The sequence below is a fragment of the Sorex fumeus genome, unplaced genomic scaffold (assembly GCF_029834395.1).
Source record: "Sorex fumeus unplaced genomic scaffold, SorFum_2.1 ptg000063l, whole genome shotgun sequence".
Classification (NCBI taxonomy): domain Eukaryota; kingdom Metazoa; phylum Chordata; class Mammalia; order Eulipotyphla; family Soricidae; genus Sorex; species Sorex fumeus.
In genome coordinates this window covers 18,811,989-18,823,640 of record NW_026606120.1, presented here as the reverse complement: position 1 = coordinate 18,823,640, position 11,652 = coordinate 18,811,989, and positions in this window count along the sequence as shown.

The window sequence follows — 11,652 nt, the reverse complement described above, 5'->3', positions numbered from 1 at the left end:
CCCCGAGCTCACTCTACGTCCTGCTTCATCTCTCCCCACTGGTCCCTGCGCCCCACTTCCCCGCCAGGCTCTCCATCTCTCTCCTCCCCAAATCTCCGCGTCCCCCCTCTCCTCTCCCTTCCCCCAGATCTCACTTCACGCCACACCCGGTGCGGTCCCTACAGACCCTCCTTCTGCCTGGGGCCCCTCGCCCACCTTCCTTTCTCGGGGCTCTTTAACCCCCTGACCCCCAGCTCTGGTCGGGACTCCCCGTCCAGCCATCTCCCCACGCCCAACCCCAGCACCCATCCCTGTAGGGGCCAGGACGCACTGTGCCCCTCCACGGAGTCCTTGAGGTCCTTCAGCTTCTGACCCTGTACCTGGGTCCAAGCCGGAGCAGGTTGGAACTGCGTCTGGGCGGCCGCTGAGTCGGCGCCGGACGTTTCTTCAAGCAGGCTTTGAGCGGTTATTAGTATTCCGATCACTGTTATCATAGTGAAATGCTTGGCCATTTCCGTTGGGAATCGAAGGCCCCGCCGGCCTTGGGGTATCAGCTTCTGGCAACTTTTAGTTTCAGCCTTGAGGGTCCCAGACCCGAGAGGTCACCCATTCCCAGCCCGCTGGAGCAGCGCTGAGCGAACCCCGCTGACAGCGCGGGGGCCCCATGGGCTCGGGAACTCTCCCCTTCTGGGCAGAAGGTACAGGGGTAGCGCTTCCAAGGGAAAGAGCCCCAGGGACTAGGCGACCACATTTCAGTAGGAGCCAGAAAGTGAAAGTTCCAGTAGTGAACACAAAAAGGGGCCTCGAAGCGGGGAAGCGTGGGGGGCGGGTGAGAAGGGGAATAAAGGAAAAGGACAGGGAGAAAAAAGAGAGACGCGTCGGAAAAAGAATAAAGTCACCACCTATATAAATAAAGTCAGCACTCCTGACGATGGGAGTGGGGCCTGAGGGGGGTCCGGAGGGAAAATTGGGGGTGGGGGTCAGACCAGTCCTTGGTTCGCTCTCCAGCTCCATGCACATCCTTCCCGCTATGCTGAGAATTTTCAGGCTACAGGGTGGGCTGTCCAAGCCCTGGGCCTTCTCTGCTGCTGGGTTTTGGGCTGAGAAAGCCCAGCCCGCAGAACAACGTCAGTGCCTGCCCTTGGAACTTGTGACGGGGATGCGGCAAAGCTGGGGTTTGCACTTGGTGGTCATGGAGAGCGGGTGGCAGAAATGGGATCTATCCTTGACTTTCACAAGAGGACACTGCTATCACCAGCTCGGGCCATTGTGAAATTAGTTCTCTCTAAATGGGGTGGGTTGTGCCTCCATTTCCTGCCTCCTCCAGAATTAAGGAGAAGATGTTGCTGCTTTGCCAGGGTACCAGAATACAGAAGCAGAAAACTGATGTGATTCTTTGCTTCACATGTCCCCAAGGAGACTTGGGGAACTGCAGGACATTTTGGAATCTCCTCATTACACAAGACTTCTTTCCTTGAAAGATTCCCGCCTCTGAGTTCCAGTCTCTCATGATGTCCTGGCTCTGACCCAGGTCCCATCCCTGCTTGCTCTGCAAATCTAGTCATAAAGGAATCTTCCCCTGGAGAACCCAGAAAACCAGTCCTCCCTGAGACTATTGAATTGAATGAACTCTCCTTTGCATGGCTTCTAAACATTCTTAGGGAAGGAAGAACCCGGTCTCATACACGATGAAGCTTGAGGGAGTCAGGGAATCCCCAATCTGCAGTGCTAGGTGAAGTCATGGACGAGTTGAGCTGATTGAGTGCACACGGAGGTAAAGGTGTGGAGAACCAGTTCACAAGGCTGTGAACTGGAGAAGAAAAACATTCTCCACTTGCAGGGGATACAGCTGTCTGTCTTCACCTTTGCAAAGGGTCAAACCTAACGCCACTTATGTGGGACAACCTGACATTATGTGGTAGAGAATCTGGCACACGCTTCCAAGGATGTGTTCTTGTAAAACACACTGAACTTGAATCCAAGGTCAGTAGGGTAGCCTGCACTTCCGGTTTCCAGGAAAAAGACAGGGACACAAACTACACAGCATGGGGAGACCCAGTACACTGTCCTAGGAGTAGCATTGGCCGCTCCTACAAAGAATAAGGACAAGAGTAGGAGTGTTTTAGAATCAAAACTTGTGCTGAAAAGAAGGAATGTTCCAGCAAGGAGCATGGATCTTGATCAACTCCTGGTTCAACTAACCAACCTGAAAAAATTTGAGAAATATTCCTGTACAAATTCAAAACTGAATGATGCTATCAGAATGATGCTTAATATTATCTGGTGTGTTAATAACACTGTACCTATTGAGGAATATGACTTACGTTTTGTTTTGGGGTTATATTTGGCAGTACTCAGGGCTTACCCTGACTCTAAGCTCAGTGATCATTTATGATAGGGCTTGTGGGACCATATAGGGTGCCAGATATGAAACTGGGGTCAGTCACTTGCAGAGCAAGTGCCCTTCCTGCTGAACTCTCTCTCTCGCCCCCAAGAGTACAGCTTATTTTTAAGAAGTGGCTGCTGACTTCAGTTTATGTATATTTTATGATTTATTGAAGTAATGCACTGCACTGTAGCACTGTCCTCCTGTTCATTAATTTGCTCGAGCGGGCACCAGTTAAGTCTCCATTGTGAGACTTGTTACTGTGTTTGGCATATCGAATATGTCACGGGTAGCTTGCCAGGCTCTGCCATGGGGATGAGATACTCTCAGTAGCTTGCCAGGCTCTCTGAGAGGGGCGGAGGAATCGAACCTGGGTTGGCCCTTCCAGTTTCCAGGAAAAAGACAGGGACACAAACTACAAGGCAAACACCCTACCCTCTGGGCTATTGCTCCAGCCTGCTATATCAAATTGATAACATTCTGTAATCTTCAGTTGCACATTATTATAAATCAACATCCATATGAACTAAATTATATTTACTGCATGAAATCCTTAGCCGTACAGTTGTTCCCATTTACTTCATTTCTAGCCTTTGCCCCTTCCCTTCTGATAACCAATAATTTGGTCTTATATGCTTTATTTATTTTTTAAATTTATTTTTATCTATTTTTAGATCAGTTATTTGTATCATTTGTGTACCATATATCAATGAAGTCATACTTCAGTGTTTGGACCTCCAGCCTACCTATCTTGACTAGAATTATAGGATTCCATCTTTATTTTAAAGTTGTATGGCATTTTATTGTGCAGATACACCACATTATCTTTATATAATTGTATCTCTTGATGGGCACTTAGGTTCTTTTGCAACTTGCTTTTAAATGATTCAGCAAAGACAATATGTACACATAAAGTTGATATGACAGGATGTTAGTAGTTATTGAATCGATGTGGTAGATATGTGTGTATTTGTACAATTTGTTCCTCTTCCCTGTATACTTGGGATAAAAGTTATTCTGTAATAAAACGTTGGAGAAAGCCAAAATGACAGTTGCTGAATTATTTAAAAATGTCTTCATCTTGGTGCACAGGCTATCAAAGTAAATGTGGGTTTATAGGAAGAAAGAGGAGAGCAGGATTTATGTTGGTATCCTCTTAAACCCATGTAACCTCACATTTGAACACCACCTGAAAATAATTGAGCATCAGAATACATTTCTGCTATAACGTTACATCTTTAATTGTGATTCTTAAAAATTGAAATTTATTCACTTTGGCCACACATTACTGCCTCACCCAGGTAGCAGGCGAAGCCTGGTGGAGGGCATGCCGTAGTTTCACCCTACAGATCCATGGGAAGAGTATTACAGCTATGCATGTTTCCTGAAAGAGTTGAGTAGTTGGAAGGTCCGACCTTTGTAATGATCTTTCTAACCGCCTCCTCAATCCCAGGATGCCTTTCCAGCCCTCTGTGGCAATTACTTTGCTGTCTGCTCATCCTGAGCACTGTTTTAGCTCCCACCATTGACAGTGGATGACAGACTCCGTTTCTGTCTTTGTGCATGACACCTCTTTTAGGTGTGTTACTTTAGTATGCACTGAGCAAAAGAGAAATATGAGTTCACACTCCTGGACAATACTCTGGGTAATACTGGGCCCTGGAAGGACACGTGAAGTCTCGGGGAGCTCTAGGAAATATAGGATCCCAGATTTGGTGAGTCTCGGCATATTACCAAGAAAGAAGTCATTTACACACCATAGAGAGAAAAAGCTAAAACCCTCACATAGGTGTCAATTGGTAAAATGAAAAATTGGCCTTTTGGTCCAGTTGCTCTGCCTGGGCCAGATGAAACCTCTGATTTACTGTCAGAATGCCTTCACAGTAAGTATTTTATTCTTTTGTTGTTGTAGAAATCTACTGAAACTGAGCCTGGTTTGGCTTTCACAATTCTCAGTGGCCTATCTTCATCTTATGCTTGTCCTCAACATCAGCCAGAGACTCAGATATTTCAGGAATTTCTCCTTTCTTTTTTTTTTGGGGGGGGGGAGTTGGGCAGCACAACTGATGGTGCTCAGCGCTTACTCCTGCCTCTGCACTCAGGGACCACTCCTGGCAAGTCTCAGGGGACCATACGGGATGCCACCGACTAAAACTGGGTCATCTGTGTGCAAGGCAATTGTCCTACTGCTATACTACATCTCTGGCCCAGGAATTGCTCTTTTCACATTAAATCTTTTGTAATGATGCTTCTAACCTCCGTGATAAACATAACGTAAATATTCATGTGTGTAACTTTGAATGTGTGTGGATATGTTGTTTGTGTCTATTTCCCTGTGTACTGAATGGCCACTGATTCCCATGAGGGAATGTGTCTGTCCCTTCATGGAAGATGAGTACTTGATCCTGTAGTATCCTAAGAAATAAATACTTGATTTTAATTCCCAGTTCCTTGTTCACAGCTACTAAAGTCCTTGAATTTGCTGTCTTTTGTTGTATAATAAAATGGCTGGTGGCTGAATGCATGTATTTCTTCAGGATTCACATGATAGTCACCAGTGAACCAGCCATGAGATTTGAAGATTGGAATTTTCAGTCTATTCCCAATCACACGAAGAGGAAGAAAGGTGGAGAGTTGAATAATGACCAACAGATGATTTCATCAATGATGCCCATGTAATGAAATCTTAATAAAAAAAAACTCTATGAGAGGTCTAGAGCAATGGTACAGTGACTAGGGTATTGCTGCCAACCAGAGTTCAATCTCGAGCACTACATATGGTCCCCTAAACCAAGCCAGGAGAAAATCCTGAATGCAGAGCTAGGAGTAAGCCCTGAGCATCACCAATTATGTCCTAAAAACAAAAAAATAGAAAACCCAAAATTCTAGGCATGGGCTTGCGATGCTTCCAAGATGGTGACAATGTCTAAGTGCTGGAACTGGTAAGCCAAGTCCAGAGGGGACTTGGATAAAACATCCTCCTTTGCCAACACACACACACACACACACACACACACACACACACACACACATACACACACACCTATGCACATACACCTGGTTTAATGTACCTCTTCAATCTAGTTGTTTTTGAGTTGTTCTCTTAAAGAAAGAATAAGCTTATGTTTATTAAACATAAGTAAAGCATGTTCTGGATTCTATGAGTTGTTTTAGCAAATGGCCAAACCTGTGCCAAGGATTGGGAAACTCTGTGGCTAGTGGGTAGGAGCTTCAGCAGAAGCAGACATGGCTCTGTGAAGAGGAGAGAAAGAGCCTGGGGTGCTGGCAGGGATTTGCATGGCTATGACTGTGGGCAGGCACGTTTCCACTGGGAGTCTGTGATGAGAGCAGGGGAAACTTCTGGCAACACTCCAGCTCCCAGCATTGTTCTAAGAGTTGTCAGAAGACAGATACCTGCTTTGAATACCATACATAAGTCTCCAACAGCCTTGAGGCTCTCACTCAAAGTATTACCCAAAATCGTCATACCTTAGAATATGGTCCCCTGAGATGCTGGAAGCAGCTGCTTGCTTGGAACCACTCTCTTCAATCATAGGGCAGTCTACACACACCGTCTATTGTAGACTTTAACAAGTGGCCCACTGGCTCACCCAGTCATGGGTGTCTTCAATCAGATGCTTAGTGCAAACCTGTCTGCATTCTGCTTAGACTGGTTCTGTTATTCCTCCAGGGCTTGTGGCTCTTTGAAGAAGTATCTGTAATATCATCAGATAACTTTGCCCTTTCTTGACTCCTGGAGTCCTTGCTTATTGGTGTGGGTGGTGGCAAATGCAAAAGTGATTGCTCAGTTCCTCACTCTAATATCAAAGTCCTGAGGGTTTTAAGACGTTCTTGTGTTCATCCAAACTCTATAATACTGACATCTCAGTAATACCATACCAGATTAGTAAACCCTCAAACAAGGACTTACTGTCTCCATGGTGAGATAAAATTTTCACAAATTTTCTTCTATGAAAATATTTTTTGATCTTTCCATTAAGCCATTTAGTGGTAACAAGCAGTATAAAATAAATTATTATGAGCCTGCTACAGGGGCAGACTTTAGGGATGATTGGGAAAATGGAGACAACGGTGGAGGGAAGGTGACAGTGGTGGTGAGATTAATGTTGTAATATTTATTACCTTTTACAAATCATCATGAACAACTTGTAAACCATGTTGCTTAAATAAAGTGGAGAAAAATTAAAAGTTTTGGTGAGGGGGTATAATGTTGCCAGCAGCTCAACCTGTTACCTGGGGGGAGAGTGCATCAGCAGCCTGATGGTGCCTTCAGGCTTCCTGATACCCCAAAATTGCCGCTGTGCCTTTGTCCGGGCCCCAACAACTTGGGACCAAGTTTACCAAGAAATTAAATGGCCAAAAGTTAGGTATGTGGGAGCCACTCCCACAAACCACCTCTGGCTCAGCTATACAAACTCATTTATTGGCCTTATTTCAGAGACCCATAAATCTTGAAAGAGATCAAAAGCCACAGCTAATCCCAACCGGTGCATGTTTGAACAGACCGGTGTAAATTGGAAGGGGACAGGTTGGCCCAGGGTCTGCCCAAGCAGAGCTCCCGGCAGCTGATTGCTTCCATAATACAAAATTGCTACCATATTCCCGGTCTGACTCCACCGTCTCAGAAGAGACCTCATCAAGATATAATCTAGTGAATATTCAGGTATGCAGGTTTTGTGACTGAAACAACAGGCTTTCTCGACGTGGGATGGGCTACCGCCTTCCACCTCCCAATACTCCTGGAAGCAACTACAGTCACCCTCACAAACCAACTCCAGCACCACCATGTAAGCTCTACTACTGGCCTTGCTTCAGAGACCCATAAATAGATCTCGAAAAGAGTTCAACAGCCACAGTTAATCTTGGATCCGCGCATGGCTGAACAGACCGGGGTAAATCAGAGGGGGTTGAGTTGGCCTGTTCCCACGCATGCAGATTCCCTGGCAGCTGCTTGATTCCATAATCCAAAATCACCACTATATCCCTGGCCTGACTTCACTGTTTTAGGATTGACTTCACTAAGATACAATCTGCTGAAAATTTTGGTATGTGGGTTTTGTGACTGAAATCTCCAGGCTTTCTCAGGGCCAGGATTCACTACCTCTCCTCATTTCCCTGTACTTCCAGAAGCATCAGCATTTACATCCACACCTCAAAGCTTCCACCCAATTGAAAAGCTACTTCAGCCTTACGGTCCTGATAAAAATACTAAATGCCCTTAACAAACACCTTAACAAACACCTCTTAGCACCTGTATTGCAAACCATAATGCATGAAAGGAAAGGGAGAGAGATAGCAAGAGGAAAGTGCCTCCCATAGAAGGAAGCTGGGTGGTGGTGGTGGTGGTGGTGGTGGTGGTGTTGGGGAATGGTGGTAGGGAAACAGGGGACCTTGATAGTAGGAAATGTACCCTGGTGAAGGGATGGGTGTTTGATCATTGTACGACTGAAACCCAATTATGAAGAGCTTTGTAATGGTCTATCTCACGCATACTCAATTAAAATTTTTTAAAAAAGTAATGTGGAGTTCATGTCCAATTCAATCAGCTTAGTCAATGGCTGAATAAATAGCAGTACTCTTACATTTAAAAAAAAAGAAGTTTTGATGAGATTGCATAAGCCAATGCTAGTAAATACTGATTTGGTGTTTATTTTTGCTGGACTTAATTCAAAGAATTTCAGAGTGACTGCCTCATACTTTCACAAGCCCTAGAAACTTAGCACCAATATCAGCCCAGTTTTCAGATCAAAACAGTCACAGAGATGATTGTCCATTTGCCTTAAGTCACATATCTAGAGTATTTTTTGCAGATGAGGGGTTGGTTTTGGGCCCACACCTGGCAGTGTTTAGGGTTTGCTCCTGGCTCAGCACTCAGGGATCACTCTGAGCCTGGTTAGCTCAGGGTTCATATGTGGTGCAGGTGATTGAACCTGGGTCGACCAAGTACTAGGCAAGTGTCCTACCTGCTGTACTGTCACTCCGTCCCTGCTAGAATATTTGAGAGTCATGTTGCCTTAGTTTGGAGCATATTTATCTACTTTAGTACCCTGCAGAACTTCATAATTTTTGGGAAAGAAATTAGAGTGATCTTTGCAAGATGACAGATGCCCACGACACCTGTAGAGAGAACTAGAGTCCGGCTCCCTTGACCTTTGCTGACTAGAAACAGATGCAGAAAGGGGAGGCACACGGGTGTCTCCTACTAACCCTTAGGCTTTCCAGTCATCATAGCTGTTCCACGTGCTAGAATGTGCTGACTGATGTGGGGGGAACTGAGTAGAAACCAGTCAGATTTCTTATGGGCAGTTCCTGCCTGAGCTTGCAAAGCTAGCTAACAGAGCTGTATACTATAGTAGCAGAAGATTGGGATTCTTGATTCCACTATCATTATTATTATTGTTTTAGCATGGGTTAGGTTTTAGGGTTGTATCTGATAAAGACTATTTCTGACTGTGATCAGGTTTTGCTCCTGGGGGTGCTTGGGGGACTATGCAGCACAAGGAATTGAACTGGGACTCCTGCATACAAATATGCTTAGCCTGTAGAACTCTCTCTCCCTCCCTCCCTCTCTCTCTCTCTCTCTCTCTCTCTCTCGCTCTCTCTCTCTCTCTCTCGCTCGCTCTCGCTCTCTTTCTGGCCTCACCATCATTCATCCTCCCTCCCTCCCTTCCTCCCTCCCTCCCTCCCTCCCTCCCTCCCTCCCTCCCTCCCTCCTTCCCTTCCTCCCTTCCTTCCTTCCTTCCTTCCTTTCTTCCTTCCTTCCTTCCTTCCTTCCTTCCTTCCTTCCTTCCTCTCTTTATTCCTTTCTTATTCTTCTGGCCACACCTTCTGTGCTTAGGGATCCTGGCTCTGTGCTCAGGGATTACCTTTGGAAATGCTCAAGGAACCCTATGTGGTGCCAGGGATTGAAACAGGATTGACTACAGGAAATCAAATGCCTTCACCACTGAACAATCTCTATGACCCTTGACAATCATTCTTAATTAAAAATAAATTTGCACTCTGAATTGCCAGTCTCTTGTCTGAAAAATGGTATATTGTACTATGTTCAATGGATAAAATATTAACTATTAGGAAATTAAGTTAAATAAAATTAATGGAAATTTTGCAATTTTATATAATATACACAGGTGTAAAATATTTCTTCCCATATTAATTTAATTAAAATTAAGCACAAGCATTTCTTCTTGATTAAAAAGTGTTTAAGGGAGATGGAGAGATAGTGCAGCGGGTAGGGCGTTTGCCTTGCATGTGGCCAACCCGGGTTCGATTCCCAGCATCCCATATGGTCTCCTGAGCACAGTCAGGAGTAATTCCTGAGTGCAGAGCCAGGAGTAATCCCTGTGCATTGCCAGGTATGACCCAAAAAAGCAAAATAAATAAATAAATAAATAAAAATTAAGAAAATAAAAAGTGTTTAGAATTGAGTTTAGAATCGGGTAAAGATCTCAAATCTAACCTCTCACAAGATATGGAAAAAATTGATAACTAAATAAACCCTAAATAAGCAGAAGGAAAGATAGAAGAAAGATAAAATCTAGTTAAATTTAAGGAGGTTAACGAAACAAAATCTGGTTCAATGAAATATCAATAAATTGACAGTCTGGGTCTTCTTGGAGTGAGGGTGGACAACCTCCACTCAGTCACTGTACTTCCAGAAGGCCCGGAAGCCATGCCCACCTCTCATATCTGCTGCCATGCCAACTCATTGACCTAGACTATAGATTCTGAAGTCTCTGGACATCTCCTAACTTCTTAGTAGTGAAATTCCAGTAGTGGCACACCAATTTAGATGGAAAAGTAACATAAAGTCAACAAAACTCAACAAAAATACCTCACAATAACACAGAAGGCTCAACTAGTAACAAATGGCTTAATAAATTCTTAGACAAGGACTTAACAAACCCTTGATCATGTATAATGCACTGTAGCACTGTCCTCCTGTTGTTCATCAATTTGCTCGAGTGGGCCCAGTAATGTCTCCATTGTGAGAATTGTTGTTACTGTGTTTGGCATATCGAATACATCATGGGTAGCTTGCCAGGCTTTGCCGTGTGGGCGAGATACTCTCTGTAGCTTGCCGGGCTCTCCGAGAGGAGCGGAGGAATTGAACCTGGCTCGGTCGGGCCGGCGGCTTGCGAGGCAAACACCCTACCACTGTGCTATCGCTCCAGCCCATCACGTATAATGATTTTCACATAAAATTTATATTTTTATGCTTATTGACTTTAATATGGGAGCTTTGTTATTCAACCAACTTAAACTATAGAATTGTATCAACAGTTGTGGGTTTTCTCTAAATTAAAATAAATTTAAAAAATTAAAATCAGGCAATATAGTTCATAATACTGACATCCATTTGTTGTGAACCTATTATTCCGACCACAATGGCCATTGCTGAGATCACCAAGGATCCCACTATCACTGAAATGCTGTGTTGCTGACCCTCTCTCTTTCCTGTGGCCCTCAGTAAAATGTCCACACAGAACAGCCTGCTGGAGGCCACTCTTTCCTTGCCCAATTGTGTATTCTGCTCTCTAATTTTCCTTGCTCTCTCTTGCAGATGAATCTGGCATCATTGGATGCTTTCCTTAATTTTCCTTAGGGCTGGATCAAAGCTCTCTCATTCTTAATTCACATAATGGTACAGATGGATATGATCACGGACCTTTGCACCTGCTGCTCTTCCACCTTGAATATTGACCTCCATTTTTATTTTATTGACTCCTGCACATACTTTGGCTTCCAGAAGAAATGGATCTTCCTGCAGGAGTCCTTCTTTGATGCATCTGATTTAGTCTGTGTTTCCTCCCAACAAAAGTTTTCTTACTTATTTGATTTTTTTTGCTTTTGATACAAAAATTTTTTTGATTACCCCTCCCTTTAGTCCTTTTCTTTCCAGACTCAGTCTGTTCAGACCCTCATCTTCATTCCTAGAGGGTTTGGATCTCCAAGGCATCTGGGAGACACATTCCTGTATCACTTCAGTCAGACCCAAGGCAGAGTGGAAGGTATTGTGTTCTCCCATGAATGGAAACATAATCTGCATTCATTATGACAGCCTGCTCTAAAAATATGCAGTTCTCTATTCTTTTCTTTTAAGAATGCAATGGTATTTCTATTTTTTCCAAATTAATTTGCATAAAGTCATATTGTTATTTTTAAATTTACATAATTAAAATGCACATGTAAAGAAAGTGAACTTTCAAGATGTGGGGAATTTCTTTTGGGTCTCAAGTGGTCTATTGCAGTCACCTCAAGCTGGT